The sequence below is a fragment of the Meriones unguiculatus genome, chromosome 9, assembly GCF_030254825.1.
Source record: "Meriones unguiculatus strain TT.TT164.6M chromosome 9, Bangor_MerUng_6.1, whole genome shotgun sequence".
NCBI lineage: Eukaryota > Metazoa > Chordata > Mammalia > Rodentia > Muridae > Meriones > Meriones unguiculatus.
In genome coordinates, this window is record NC_083357.1 from 56,014,213 (window position 1) to 56,030,833 (window position 16,621).

General features: G+C 40.5%; 1 pseudogene; it reads right to left on the reverse strand.

Annotated features, from left to right (window-relative positions):
- Positions 1-1,166: 1,166 nt before the first annotated feature.
- Positions 1,167-14,816, reverse strand: LOC132656339 (T cell receptor alpha variable 9-1-like; annotated as a pseudogene).
- Between the last annotated feature and the right edge of the window lie 1,805 nt (positions 14,817-16,621).

The window sequence follows — 16,621 nt, forward strand, 5'->3', positions numbered from 1 at the left end:
ATAGATAGGATCAGAGGGAAGGGGAGGAGAAAATCCCTTATCAGTGTACTGGGGGAGGGTTATGGGTGAGGAAGAGATAGGGAGGGTAGGATTGGGAAGGGACGTGGTAAGGAGCTACAGGGGTATACTAAGTGAATAAACTGTAATTAATAAAAATAAAAATATTAAAAAATTCATTAATCAAAATTTTAAAAATGCAGATTCCAACTCTTCACCCATTTTAAAATTTTATTTGTTTAATCACTTTATACTCCAATCCCACTCTTCTCCCTCCTCTCCTTCCCTTCCTCTCTTATTTCTCAGAAAAGAAGAGGCCCTCCTCAGGATTCTGGGATTGTTACCTGTACTCTACCTCTCTGAGCCTCCTTTATTCTGGGAGGCAGCTTCTCCCTCACTGGAATGACTTCTCTCCAGCACTGCCTCCTCTTCACCAACAGACAAGATCAAAGGGACCTGAAATCTCAGTGTGGAGTCCATTGCATCCCAGGCTCCTTTGCTTCCCATCACTCAGTCCTCAGAGTCACCCTTTGACATACATAACATTATTAGTCTTTCTACTAAGCAAACAGGAAAGCTTGAGTTATCATGGAGCCAACTCATGTTTCAAGAAGAAAAGGGGTTAATATTCATACCCATGGTAGAGAGCAGCCTGGCATACTCAAATCTCTGGGTTCAACATTCAGCATTGAAAACAATATCCTAACAACCTGAAACACACAGAGGCACACACACACACACACACACACACACACACACACACCTGTGCAAGCCACAAATTTCCAAACCAGGTCTACCTCTTTTCTACCTCAGTGTACCTTCCAGGAATGTTTTTAAAAGAATGTGCAAGTAGACTCTTTGGAGTATTCCTGAGTTGAAGGACTCATTTGAATTTCATAGGAATGTGATTCCTCTTCTATTCTTAGCTTTTTTTTTAGTCTCAGAAACATGTGGGATTCCCAGACAATAAGATGTGCAGGAGTCCCTGAAGGTTTCTTGTCCAGAAGCCAAAGGATCCAGGGAGAGACAAGAAACTGTTTTGCTTGAATTAGCTGTCCATAAAGGGGTCATACTTTTAGAGTCTGACATGAGTTCCTTTGTTTTAGCCATATTTAAACATACCACCAGTTCTGAAAAAGAATTAGCTCAATCTGTGTCTACGACAAAGGTTAAGACATGTTTATATGGAATCTCTTTTCAAAGTCCATATGGAATCTCCCTGACAGATGGTTAATGTTGATGCAAAAACAGTGCTCAAAATTGAAGGTCTGGGGAGAATCACTGAGGTCAGCATAATGCCAATTGTAACCCAGATGGATCAGGCCCTAAAAACACATAAAATGGACTTAGGTTACTATAAACTACAAGTGGCATCTCTCATAAGGAAGGATTTAATAAACTTAGAGGAAATGCTCCAGAGTCCAGTGAGAAGCATACAGGACAAATAATCATTTCTGGGTGATATGGGCCATACAATTCTCTACAAATTGCAAATGCTCATCAGACTTTAAACCACACCCTTTCCAACATTCCTGGAGGGAGACTAGTAAACATCTCTTTTCTTTGAGGGTTAAGTCTCTGTGTTGACTTCCCTGGATTCTCCAATACTAATCTGTGTTCACAAGTACTTTTGCTCTCTAAAATTCCTTTCTTAGCACAGAGCAGTTATATCCCTAGACTATGCATGAGACACTAGAGGGACATGTTGACTTCCAGGTTCCTGGGCTTTGGCACAGACACTCAAGTTAGGCCCTCTGGGAAACTAAACCTGCATGTGTACCATAGAGACCCTTATCAGTAAGGCTCCAGTGAGCCTGAACCCCATGAAGTCCCCTCCAAGAAAAGCCAAATACTTTTGTGACTGTGCTTGCATTTAAGCTGGGGGAGTCTCCTCTGAGTGATACTTAAGACTTTCATAACCCCAGGCCCAAGCAATTGTCTCCATGCTCTTGGCTGTGCTCAGGGTCCAGGGAGGTGTCGGCCTGCTCTGAGAAACCTAGGCTGGGTTATAAGACAAGACAAGCTTTCAGCCCCCCTAATTCTGTCCCTTCTGTGTGATAAGTCCTGAGAAACCAAAGGGCCAACTCAGGTCATGTTTGTACAGATAGCTCTGTCAACCTTTCCACCAAAGTGAAGTCAGACTTTATTTTTGTTTTTATCATCGTTTTACATGAAGTCTCATATACTTAGGCTGGAGTCAGACTATTGATCCATCTGCTTCTGTTTTCCTTATTCTGGGGATGTGAGGCATGTCGGCATACCCATATAGCTGGTGGATCCTCTTTGTTGGATGATCCTTTCAGTGACATCCTTTCTGCATGCTGACAGTTTAGGAACATTCCATAATTGTCAGCTAAATGAACAAATGAAGGGCAGAGGAAGACAGACACACTTGTGAACAGCTAACAATATTCCAAGCAGAATGGCATGAATGATATATGGTAGTGGAATGTGCCACAGCCAGCAGGAAAGGAAGGGGGAAAGGTACTGTACTGTCACAGCAGTATCCATGCTTCTTCACTGTAGTATCTGTCCATTCAGAAAACACAAAAGCTGGTGGGTATATTGTCATATATATAGACAGGTCTTTCTTTTCCCACTATGACCAATAAACCTTCCAGAATATCCTGAGCACTCTGTGGTTGCCTCCCTAGCAGTGTGCTGGTAGCCTTCCTTTTCTCATTGAAAAGGCTGTGTGAATCTGCAAGGAGCTCTGCCTTTTCTGCACCATTTGATCATGAATGTCTATGTCATTAGACAATACAGTATTTAGACTTGCCTAGTTTTGGAATCTGTTTCTAAAGTTTTTAGTAAATGCATTTATTTGTGTACATATATATGTGGGTGCGCATGGTTGTGCCATAGCTTGTGTGGGGGCCAGAAGACAACTTGCAGAAGTTGGTTGCCTCTTCTGACAATGTCCATCCCAGAGGTCAATCTCAGGTTGTCAAGCTTGGCAACAAGTACCTTTACTCAGTGAGTCACTTCTTCATCTCCTGGTTTTCAAGGTTCTATGCCTATGCTTTTCCTTCAGTGGTTAGATTTCTGGGATTTTGGTTTGGTTTGGTTTCTTTTGGCTTGATATGGTTTGGGTTCTTTGGTTTATTGTTTTGTGTGTGCTTGTGTGACTGTATGTGTGTTGTCTAAACCCCTCCTTTTGGATGGTGTGAGTATTGAACCTAGGGCCTCATATGTGTGGGGGAAACATATCAATTCATTTAAAATGTTTTATCCCATCCTCCATCTCTTCTTTCCTACTTTTCCTTTATCTCTTTATTGAAACAAGGTCTCATGAAGTTCAAACATGCTTATTACTCCTGGTCTCTCAGCTTCCACCTATTAAAAATGTATCTATCTATCTATCTATCTATCTATCTATCTATCTATCTATCTATCTATCTATTACAGTTTATGCACTTTGTATCCCTACACTAGCCCCCTCCCTCATTCCATCCACATCCCACACTCCATCCCTCTTCTTCACCCATGCCCCTCCCCCAGTCTACTGATAGCAGAGTTCCTCCTCCCCTTCCATCTGATCCTAGTCTATAAGGTCTTATCAGGAGTGGCTGCATTGTCTTCCTCTGTGTCCTGGTAAGGCTGCTCCCCACTCAGGGGGAACTGTTCGAAGAGCAGGCCACTGAGTTCATGTCAGACACAGTCCTTGTTCCCATTATTAGGGAACCCACTTGGACACTGAGCTGCCATGGCTCCTCCAATGCAAGGGTTCTAGGTTATCTTCACAAATGGTCCTTGGTTGGAGTATCAGTCTCAGAAAAGTTCCCTGTGCCAAGAATTTTTGTTCCTGTTGTTTTGTTTTGTTGTTCTTTTGTTTTGAGGTTTTTTTTTTGTTTTTTTTTTTTTGCTTTTCTCTCTCTTTTTTTTTCCTTCAGGGCTTTCTATCTCCCCCTCCTTTCATTAAATTCCCTGCACTCTGCTCAAAGTTTGGCTATGACCCTCAGCCTCAGCTTTGACAAAATGCAAGATAGATTCTTTCAGAGTCCCTCTTTGGTAGGCTCCTGTACTGTTTTTTTCCTCTTGCGATATCCAACCCATTTGCCTTTCTGCATGAGGCAGGGTCCTCCCAGTTTCCTCCTTTTCGATTAGCTTCTTTAGGTATACTGTAAGACCTGGGGTCTCACAGCTCAGGAGTTCAATCGCGCCCTTCCCAGAAACTCCCCCAGACCAAGACTCATTGCAAAAGCAAGAGGTTTATTAACCATTGTACAACGGGGTCACCCCTGCTGGTCAGCAAAGAGTGGCACCAGGAGACAAAGGCCTTTAGGTTTTTAAAAGAAAAATTGCGGGAGATTTGAAGTTCTAGTTTTGGCAATTTAGGATTGGATGAGGAAGCTATAAAGTAAGATAATTGGTTAGTTTTAGGTGCTCAGCTTGGCCAGTCCTGCCAAGTGTGGATGCAGCTGCAATTTAAGGTGGGGGTGGTTAGCTCATCCTTGAAGATTAGGAGCTACAGACTTTTGCTTGGAGGTCAAATGCTACTCAGAAGAAGTCTAGGTTCGTTGCTAAGAAACGCTATCTCAAGGACAAGGGTCTGGTCCTCCTTTTGCTTGCCCTTTTTTTTATATCTGAAGGTCATTGCTTGCTTGCCCTTTTTTTTATATCTGTCCTCACAGATAGGGTCACATTCCTTCACTCTCTGGAAAGGTACCAAGAGGCTTTAGCTTAACCTGGACCTAAAACTCAAAACTATAGGCTTTAGAAGACATATAGGTTACAAAGTAAGTCTAACCCTTTCAATACATGTTAGTATGATCATCCTATATTGTATGTCTAATATCCACTTATATGTAAGTCTATACCATATGTGTTTTTCTGCTTCTGGGATACCTCACTCAGAATGACCTTTTTTACTTACTACTATTTGCATACAAATTTCATGATTTCCTTGCTTTTAATTGCTCAATAGTATTCCATTGTGTAAATGTACCAAAATTTCTATATCCTTTCCTAAAATGAGGGACAAAATGGCTGGTGGATCATTGGAATCAATAGAAGACCTAGCAATAAACCCATACACTTATAGAAACCTGATTTTGACAAAGATGCCAAAACCATACAATGAAAAGAGATCAGGGTAACAATAAGCCCCCCAGACAATATAACCTATTGCCGTTATCCAGGTAGAAGGCTACAGCTTCTGTAAAGTTGACATAAAACTAGCTGAAAACTCACGGCTGAAATGAGAAACAAATAAAACAATTCAAAGAATCAATGAAACCAAGAGCTGGTTCTTTGAGAAAATCAACAAGATAGAAAAACTAACTAAATGGCAAAGAGAAACTATCCAAATCAACAAAATAAAAATGAAAAGGGGGACATTACAACAGACACTGAAGAAATCCAAAAATCATTAGGTCTTACTTCAAAAGTGTATATGCCACAAAATTTGAAAATCTAAATGAGATGAACAATTTTCTGAATTGATTCCACTTACCAAAGCTGAATCAAGACCGGTAAATCAATTAAATAGTCCTATATCCCCTAAGGAATTAGAAGTGGTCATCAAAAGCCTCTCATCCAAAAAAAGCCAGGACCAGATGGTTTCAGTGCAGAATTCTACCAAAACTTCAAAGAAGAGCTAATTCCATTTCTTTTCAAACTATTCTATAAAATATAAACAGAAGGAGCACTACCAAACTCATTTTATGAAGCCACAGTCACCTTGGTACCTAAACCTCACAAAGACCCAACAAAGAAAGAAAATTTCAGGCCAACAACCCACATGCCCCTCAACTGAAAAATGGATACTGAAATTGTGGTACATTTACACAATGGAATATTACTCAGCAATGAAAAACAAGGAAATAATGAAATTTGCAGTTAAATGGTGAAAACTGGAAAAGATCATCCTTAGTGAGGTACCCTAGAAGCAGAAAGACACACATGGCATATACTCACTCATAAAGACATATAATATAGGATAAACCTACTACAATATGTACACCTAAAAAGCTAATCTAGAGGCAGGTCTCTGGCTAAAATGCTCAATCCCCATTCAGAAATTCATAGAGGATGGACATCAGAAGAAGACGAAAACAGGAAACAAGTTAGGAGCCTCCCACAGAGGGCCTCTGAAAGGCTCTGCCCTGCAGACTGTCAAAGCAGACGATGAGACTTATGACCAAACTTTGGGCAGAGCGCAGGGAATCTTATGAGAGAAGTGGGAAACAGTAAGATCTGGAGAGGACAGGAACTACACAAGGAGAGCAACAGAACCAGAAAATTTGAACACAGGGGTCTTTCCTGAGACTCATATTCTAACCAAGTACCCTGGATGGAGAGAACCTAGAACCCCTGCACAGATGTAGCCCATGGCAGTTCAGTGTCAAAGTGGGTTCCATAGTGATGGGAACAGGGATTGCTTCTGACCTGAACTGATTGGCCTGATCTTTGATCATCTCCCACTTAGGGGGGAGCAGCCTTACCAGGCCAGAGAGGAAGACAATGCAATCACTCCTGATGAGACCTAACAGACTAGGATCACAAGGAAGAAAAAGAAACCCTCTTCTACCAGTGGACTTGGGGAAAGGCATGCGTGGAAAAGGGGGAGGAAGGGAGGGAACTAGAGGGGAAATACAAAGTAAGTAAAGTGTAATTAAAAATAAAATAGAGAGGACAAGATGGCGGTGCCAGGAGAACACTGCGTCTGAGGAGAAGGACAATATTTCTCATACAGCAACAAAGAGACTGAACTCTGGGCCCTAAAACAATAGCCATCATGTTTCGGAGGTGAGAGGAAACCCCAATGGCGTTGGAATCTGTTGGGTCCACTCACAGATCATACAGCCAGAAGCCGGAAGGGTTTCCCAGTTGTTCAGGCACTAGGTCTCCAGACCAGAGCCACATGCCAGCGAGTCCAAATCACCTTCCCAGGCTGAAAGGTGGGCACAATAACACCAGAGACTGAGAGTCCCAGTCACGAGAAAAAAAAAAAAAAAAAAAAAAAAAACATGGGGAAGGAAAGCAGGACTGGCCATGGGTCACCCAGTTTTTACCTGGAAAAGGTCTCACAGACAGGCCGGTTTGAGCTTCCCTCACTGAACTGGGCTCAAGCCTCAAGCATGGACAGTTGTTGCACGCCCAGCTGCCTGGCACAGATGGAGCTGTGCGCCCCAGTGCAACAGAAATTGGGAATCCCTTTCGGGAGAGGGCCCCACAGGAAAGGAAGGAAATGGTGCTGACTTGGGCCACCCAGGCTTTGCCTGGGGAAGGTCTAGCAGACCAGCAGGTACGAGCCGCCATCATTGAACTGGGCTCAAGCCCAAAGCACAGACAGTTGTTGCATTCCCAGCTCTCCTGCACAGACAGAGCTGTGCACCCCCAGGGCAACAGAGACTGGCAGTCCCTGTAGGGAGTTAACCCCACAGGGAAAAAAGGAAATGGGTACCTGAATTAGGTCTTCCAGTATACCCTTGGAAAATGTCCCTCAGACTAGCAAGCTGGTGTGCCGCCAGCCAAGAGCCCTGCTCTGTACCAACTATTCCTCACAGACAGAACTTTGTGCCCAGGATGCCAGAGACTTGTAGTCATTGTCGGGAGAAATCCTCACAGGGAACAAAGCAAAGGGGATGGAATTAGGCCTCCCAGTATATCCCTGGAAAAGGTCCCTCAGACTGGCCCAACCCAGGGACTTGCTGTGCACCAGATAGCCTGCTGCTACCAGGACAGCTGTACTCACCCGCCACAGATTACTGCTTGGGTTCTGGGGCACAGAGTCCCAACTTCAGAACTACAAAAGCCTGGGATCTCCACGATCAACCCCCACATATTGCTCCAAGGGACCAGTTTTGTTATCCCTAACAAAACAGACCAAACCAAGGGACACACAGGTTACAACAGCAGATCACTAAATTTACAGCAAGAAACCCAGAAGCAGGGAAGCTGTCTCCAGGACTTCTCCAGGTGAGAGGAGAGCTCTCGACCAACAAGGACCACAGTTGCACTCAGATCTATATGCTTGCAGTGATCTGTGAAATCTCCTGAAAAACACCGGCCATACAGTGACTATGATGAAAAAACTGAGGAGGTTACCTTCAGGAAAAACCATCTTCCTGCCAAGGGCATTCTCTCCACCACAGGATCCCAGGAACCACCAGAAACTAACTCCAAACACCTAAGATAGCCCAATGGGTAGAGGCCAGCATAAAAGCTCAAGCAACAAAAATCAGAGCAATATGGCATCTCCAGAACCCAGTTATCCAGGGACAAGTAGCCCTGGACACCACAGCATAATTGAAATTCAAGAAGATGACCTAAAATCTATGCTCATAAAGAGGATAACAGAGGGAACAAATAAAATACATAAAGACCTAGAAGAAGATAAACTCAAGTAGATTATGGCCATCCATAAAGAAATAGAGAAAGACAAAAACAAACAGATTATGACTATCTGCAAAGAAATAGAAGAAGATAAAGAAAAACAGATTATGGCCATCTGTGAAGAAATACAGGAAGTTTCAGCCAAACAGTTTGTGGCCTTTAGAGAGGAAATACTTAAAACATTGAAAGAAATAAAAGAAACAGAGGATTGTTCAAACAAACAGTTGAAGGAATTGATGGAAAAACAGAAAAATACAGTCAGACAGGTGAAGGAAATCAACAAAATGGCTCAAGATCTGAAGATAGAATTGGAAAAATTAAAGAAAACACAAATGGAGGAAATTGTGGAGAGAAAGAACTTAGGGAAGAAAACAGGAAATACAGAGGTAAGCATAACCAATAGACTACAGGAGATGGAAGAAAGAATCTCAGGTGTGGAAGATACAGTGGAAGAAATTGATGTATCTGTCAAAGAAAATGTTAAATCTAAAATATTTCTGACACAGACAATCCAACAAATTCAAGACAATATAAAAAGACAAAACATAAGAATAATAGGAATAGAGGAAAAAGAAGATTCCCTCCTCCAAAGCACAGAAAATATTTTCAACAAAATCACTGAAGAAAATTTCCACAACTTAAAGGATAGGCTAATAAAAATACAAGATGCCTACCGAATACCCAATATATTAGACCAGAAAAGAAAATCCTCCTACCACATAATAATCAAAACAGTAGGTATACAGAACAAAGGAAAAATACTAAAACCTGCAAGGGAAAAAGGCCAAGTAACAAGTAATGGCAAAACCATTAGAATCACACCTGACTTTTTAACAGACACTATGAAAGCCAGAAGAGCCTGGACGGATACCGTGCAGACAATAAGAGAACAGAGATGTCAACCCAGGCTACTATACCCAGCAAAACTCTCAGTCCTTCTTCATCGATGGGAGAAAACAAGATATTCAATGACAAAAACAAATTTCAACAATACCTACACACAAATCCAGCGTTACAGAAGATACTAGAAGGAAAAATAGAACCCAAGAAAACTAACTACTTTCAGGAATTCACAGGAAAAAAATAACCTCACTACAGCAACACAAAAAGCAACCAAGCACACAAACTAATGACCACAGCCAACAACAAAATCAAAGGATCTGATACCCACTGGTCATTAATCTCTCTCAATATCAATGGACTAAATTTTCCAATAAAATGACACAGACTAACAGAATGGATGCATAAACAAGACCCAGCAATCTATTGCATACAAGAAACACACCTAAGTCACAAAGATAGACATTACCTGAGGAAAAAGGGTTGGAAGACGGTTTTCCAAGCAAATGGTCCCAAGAAGCAAGCAGGAGTACCATTTTAATATCTATAAAATAGACTTTCAAACAAAATTAATAAGAAGAGATGGGGAAAGACACTTCATACACATCAAGGGAAAATTCCAACAAGAAAATATCACAATCCTGAACATCTATGCCCCAAATACAAGGGCACCACATTTGTAAAAGAAACATTGATAAAACTTAAACCACACATAGATCCCCACACACTAATAGTGGGAGACTTCAACACCCCATTCTCAACAAAAGACAGGTCAACAAAACAGAAACTAAACAAATAAACAATGCCTCTAAAAGAGGTCATGGATCAAATGTACTTAACAGACATTTACAGAGCCTTACACCCAAACATAAAAGAATTTACCTTCTTCTCAAAACCTCATGTAACTGGTTCTTTGAGAGAATCAAGAAGATAGACAAACCCTTAGCCAAGCTAACGAAAAGGCAGAGAGACACCATCCAAATCAACAAAATTAGAAATGAAAAGCGGGACATAACTACAGACACTGAGGAAATCCAAACAATCATTAGGACTTACTTAAAAATCTGTATGCCACAAAATTTGAAAATCTAACTGAAATGGAGCAATCTACATTCCACATGCATTTAGAATATATTTAATATCAGTCTTCTGAACCCTGAATTGTACCCTCAACAAAATGTTTATGTTCAAGCTAAGACCCTAACTACCTCAAAATGTGACTTATTCAAAGACAGAGCCTTTAAAATAAAGGATCAAAGCAAAATGAGGCCAGCTCTAATTAAATGAGCTGATGTTCATATATGAATATATGAACATCAACAGAGAAAAATGGTGAAGACTTAAGGAGAAGGGGTCATCTACAAGTCAAGAGGAAGCCCTCAGAAGAAACTTCTGTCAACACCCTTATCTTGGAATTCTTGCTTGTAGAACTGTGATAGATAGATAGATAGATAGATAGATAGATAGATAGATGGATAACATGTGTCCATTCAGAAAAGACTAAGCCTAAATGACACGTGAAGTATTGCCCTTCTATATGTGATGTTTAGAGAAGACATCACTAAAGTAGATTTGAGCAGAAACTAGAAATTATCTGTGAGTATATTCAAAGGGATGCTTTTCAAAGCAACTATAAAGAGATCTACTAAGTAGATCTCCTCCTTAGAGCTTGCAGTGACAAAATATTTAAGATAATAAAACATTGGGGCTTATCATGAGTGAACTAGGAAATGATTGGTTTGAGAGAAGGTTGGGGTATTTTTTTTATTTGTTTTGATAGTTAAGATTGCTTAGTTTTTAAAGAACAGATCTGGTTTCTTTTTGAAACAGAAAGTGTCCTCTATCAGGTAGAGATGCAGGAAACCCAATAAGCAGGACTTGAAGCCTCTAGAACCTGCCAGATACTTGGGCTCCAATGAGACAGTAGGATCAGAAGGTTTGAGAGGAGACAGTCTCTGTATCAAATTAGAAAATTGAGCCACTGGATTTCTTTTGTTTGCTTGGTCAGTTTTTTAAAGCTACTTTTATAAAATATAATTTTTCATCTTTCTAGTGATTTATATAATTAACAGATCTTATGAGGTATTCTTTATATGCTGTATAATTTCAGTCATTTAAAATATGCATTTTTCTATACATTTCAGTAATTGTTACTTTGTTCATACAATTGTATGACCATCATCACTCGCCATCACACTAATTTCCCTGACATCTGAGCTCACTAACTCTAGATAGAAAAAAATGATGTGTTTGTAGACTTGTCTATACTGAACAGTGCATAGAAAGACAATGCATGGCATCTGAATCAGTCAGAGCTCTCCAGAAGAGGAGAAACACTGTTCACAGTAGATTGACTTTTTAGTTGATTCTAGATCCAACCAACCTGATAACCAAGAAGAATCATCACAGCATCTTCAATTTTTTAGGGGACATTATATTTTATTATGTATCAGTATGCTATCAATTTTATTGGTGCAAAATATCCTTTGGAACATATAGGATGTCTTCCCACTCATCTAGTGATAGGCATTAGATTATTCTCCTTTGGGGCTATCATGACTAATTCTGGCCTGAACATTTTGGTGCAGCTTTTTGTGCGGACATGATATTAATTCTCTTCAGAATAAAAACAGAAGTAAAGTTACTTCTAACCACAGCATTTTATATTGGTACCTAAAATGTATAAACACTCTACATCAATGCCAACAATCACCATTTCACATTCATTTGACATTATCTATTATGTTGAGTAAAATTAGAGTATCCTAAAGACTGACTTTGTATTCTATCTTTTAAATTATGCTTTATGTTTATCTTTTATGTTTAAAATAGTCATGTGGAGCTTAGGCTGGCTTCAAATTCATAATCTTTCTGTCACTTCAATCTGACTGTTGCAATTGCAAACATGTGCCACCATTAATGCTTATTAGAGGAGCATGCATTGAATTACTTATCCACTTTGCATTTCTCATGTTACCATAGAGTTTTTTAAAATGGTATCCTTATACATTCTGTTTGACACTGCCTTGGGAGATACATGATTCGCAAACATTTCCTTCAACTTTTGGATTCTCTTTTCACTTTATTAATGGTAAGCTTTAAAGCATAAGCATTTAAAAACTAAGCCTATAGCTCAGAAGAGCACTTGACTAGCATTCATGGAGCCTATGTTCAACCCTAGCATCGAAAAAATTAAATGTTTCTTCAGATGTACAGCTTGATCCCTCATGTTGAACCTCTAACAGCAGGAGCAGGTGCTATCTCTGACTCTGTTGCCTGTCTTTGGATCCTTCTTCTAACTGAACTGCCTTGTTTAGCCTCAATAGAAGAAGATGTGCCCTGTCCTACTTGATCTGCCAAGGTGGTTGATACCCCCAGGAGGTCTCCCCTTCTCTGAGAAGAAAGGAAGTAGGCATAGGTGGAGGGGAGGGGAAAGCAGACGGAGGAGCTGGGAGGAGAAGACAGAGGGGAAGTTTCAACCAGAATTTAAGATTAATTAATTAAAAAATTAAATGTTTCTCACATCAGTGAGGACCAAGTATTTTATCTTCAGTTTATATTTTATATTCACTATTTTCTTGCCCTTTTGTTGTCATAATCTAGACACATTTACCCAAATCATGTCATGGAAGTTTATCTCTATTACCTAAACATGTTATGCTGGGGCTTGAGAGATGGCTCAGTGGCTCAGAGCACTAACTGTTCTTGCAGTTTGGTTCCCAGGTGTGAACTGCCTGTAATTTCAGCTTTAGGACACTTGATGTATCCTTCCTCTCTACTTGATGTATCCTTCCTCTCTCTCTCTCTCTCTCTCTCTCTCTCTCTCTCTCTCTCTCTCTTCCTCTCCCTCTCTCTCTCCCTCTCCCTCCCTTTCTCTTACCTCCTCTCCCTCTCACAGACACTCACACACACACAGAGACACCACCCAAACTGAATAATTTTTGGAAAATGAATCATAACTTGTTGTTACATTTTGGGTCTGGGATCCATTTTGTCTTTTGGAATATCCTACAGAAAGAAGGAATATTCCTTCCATAGACTTGTGAATGTCCATCTACTTGTCCCATGATTTCTTGGAGGTCTGTGAATCTCTTCGGGATAGTTGTCTACACCCTCTCTCTAATCTTGCCTCTGTTATCTCCTAAGTGCTCCACCATACGTTTATTGCTCCTAACAATGCCAGCTCTGAATCACCCAGTGCTTGTTTCAGGTTCCTCTCTTTGACCGGTAAACAGAACTGAGTCCTCTCATCTCTTCATCTTACTCTACTTTTCCCCCAGGACCAAAGCACCCAAGATGCATCACCTTTTTAGTCCATGCATATCACGACTGCGGACAGATTGCACCAAAAAAGAACACACTAGAAACATAAGGATGAGGCTACAGAATATGCTAGATTTTGGCCAAAAGAACAAAGAAAGCCAAATAAAAATGGGAGGAATGTATTTTTACAAGATATAAACTGTCTCCACTAAGAGCTTCTACTTCTAAATTCAGTCAAACATAAGAATATTTACAAGTAACAAATACATTATCAGACTTTGAGAAGAAATAAAAGAATTAACCCTTTATCTCTGCAGTTTACAAGTAAGATGTGTAGGAACATGCAGCCTCATATGTCTTGGCTTGTCTCTACACATGATAATTGTCTCTACATGATAATTCCATGAATGATGTGAGTCAGGTTCTGCAGGTTAGAAATATAGAGGATGATGAGCATACAGACAGTTTCATTCAACAAAAAATTTTGTATTTAAGAAATCACACATTCTGCCTTGATGGTGGTTCATGCCTAAAACTCTAGATCACTGGGGGTGCAGGTGAGAAGAAGAGTTCAAGGCCAACCTTAGCTTCACAAGTTGTTCAAGGCCAGCCTGGGCTACCTGAAATCCCATCTCACAAAATGAAAAAAAAAAAAAGGAAATCACTGTTGTATGTGACTGCTTTCACTCATCCTGATAAAGTCTAAAGCAAGACATGCTTCCTTCCTAATTTGTTTGTAATGTTAGCTTGGATGCTTTTATACTCCAGCAGTACCGGGGTGTGTGGTGAGTATCAACAATAGAAGACCTGCCTGTGGTCCCTAAAAGAGTGATCTCAGAATACTCAGCAGCCAGTCCCTTCCTCCTCAGATTTTGTGCTCAGCTCCCCCTGCAGTTAATGTCACTGTGTCACCCAGAGCACAGTAGTACACAGCCGAGTCTGACTCTTGCACTGAGGCTTTCTGCAAGTGGAAGGAGGTTGTTCCTTTATCATATGTGGCTTCAAACCCTCTGCTGCTTCCCTTGTCGTTGGCCTTTGAGGCTTCTAAAGAGGAGCTGTGGACCTTCTCCAGGATACTGCACATACCAGAACAGGGAAGGGTACTGTTTGGTTTCATAGGAACAATTCACAGTCATAGAACTCCCTTCAGAGAGTGTCACTTGGCCTTCTGTCTGAGTAACCGAGTCTCCATTGCTTTCTCCTAAAAAGAGAAATTAATAACAGTTCAGTGCAGCTATGACCTGGGTTCTGCCTCATAGGAAAATGAGCTATAAAAGTTTACATCAATATCATGGGACAAGACAGAAGCTCAATGTGTCATTCCACTTACCAAGCACTAAGAAGAGTATAATCGTAAGGCCAAGGGAAGAGTTCATTTTCTGAGCCATGGGAGGATGTGGACTCTAACTTCTTATATTAGGAAAGAATACAGTTATAGTGAAAGGATGGTTGTGAGCTCAGAATTAAACAGGAAATGGCTATGTGTTGTGTAGACCCCCCCCCCAACACATGTGGATAATTTAAACACCTCAGAGGATTGTTGACCTATATTCTCAGAAGTCAATGACAGTGTGCTGCTCTTGGCTCTTTTATTTTGCCTGAGACACCTGTAGCTACTGGATGGTATTTCTGTAAGTCTGAATAGTAGTTGTGACAGGTTTAATTGCACCTTGTGTGTTGTCTTACCTGGTAATACATTTCCATGTCATTTCTAAGTGTCTCAGGTAGCCAGTTTTGTACATGTTGTAATCCACTGGAAACATGACACAAGCAAGGAATGTCAACACATATTTAACCACTACCAAATTACTTTTGAGGAAAGAAACAAACTTTCTCAATTGTGTTATCCCCATACTTGGACAAATGGAATAAATCTAAAAATTAGCTAAAATATTTATTTAATTAATACATGAATGAATGTTATTTTATTAAAGGAATGTCACTACTTAAAATACCAATTTGTTTCACATTAGAAACACTTATCATAAGAAACTCAACCTAATAAAATTTTGCAAAGAAAAATGACAATTTTCTATTACATATATATAATTTATTTTTAAATAGCATAGGTATTATTTACTGATACAGCACTTAGCTTATCATGCATGAGGCCTTAGGGTCAGTCTCCATCACTTCAAGAATAATAATAATAGGAGTATAGATTTTAGTATGTTTATCCTATATTATATGGCTAATATCCACTTCTAAGTGAGTATAGACCATGTTCTTCTTTCTGCTTCCAGGTTACAAACAACAAGGAAGTCCCTAGGGAAGATGGTTAATCCTCACTCAGAAGGACAAATGTGATCAATATTGGAAGCAGAAGAGGACAGGGAACAGGAGAGGAGCTTACCACAGAGGGCCTCTGAAAGACTACTGACTGAAATATCGAAGCAGAGGTGAGACATGTACCCAAACTTTGAGCAGAGTGCATGGAATTTTATGAAAGAAGGGGGAGATAGAAAGAACTGGAGGGGACAGGTGCTCCAAACCATAGGCTGAGTCTCCAAGTGGGTGCCCTAGTAAGGGGAGCAGAGGTTTTGTGTGGCATGAACTCAATGACAGTCTCTCTGATCACCTATCCCTGGAGGTGGTGCAGCCTTGCAAGACCACAGAGGAATACAATGCAACCTGTCCTGATGAGACCTGAAAGGCTAGGGTCAAATAGAAGTAGAGGATGACCTTCCCTATCAGTGGACTAGGAGAGGGACATAGTGGGAGAAGAGGGAAGGAGGGTGAGATTGGGAGGAAATGAGGAGGGGGCCACAGCAGTGATACAAATAGAATAAATTGTAATGAATGATAATTTTTTAAAAGATAAAAAATAATAATAAACACTATGGTCTTTTTCCACGATAATGGCCTCTGTAGGTTCATGAATTCTTGGTTCCCAGCTGGTAAAACTGGGTAGAGTTACGAGGCGTGGTCTGCTTTGAGGCTTGAAAAAATTTGAGAAATTTTCAATGTCACTTTTCCTACCTTGTGCTGTGTCTCAAGACATAGCTCTCAGGGACTGCTCCAGTACCATGCACCCCTGCCTGCTGCCATGCTCCCTACCATGAAGGTCATGGACTCAACTGTCTGAAACTGTAAGGCCCAAATAAACTCTTTTTTCTATAAGTTGCCTAGGCCATAGTGCCTCTTCACAGAAATATAAATTTAACTAAGAATAACCCATACA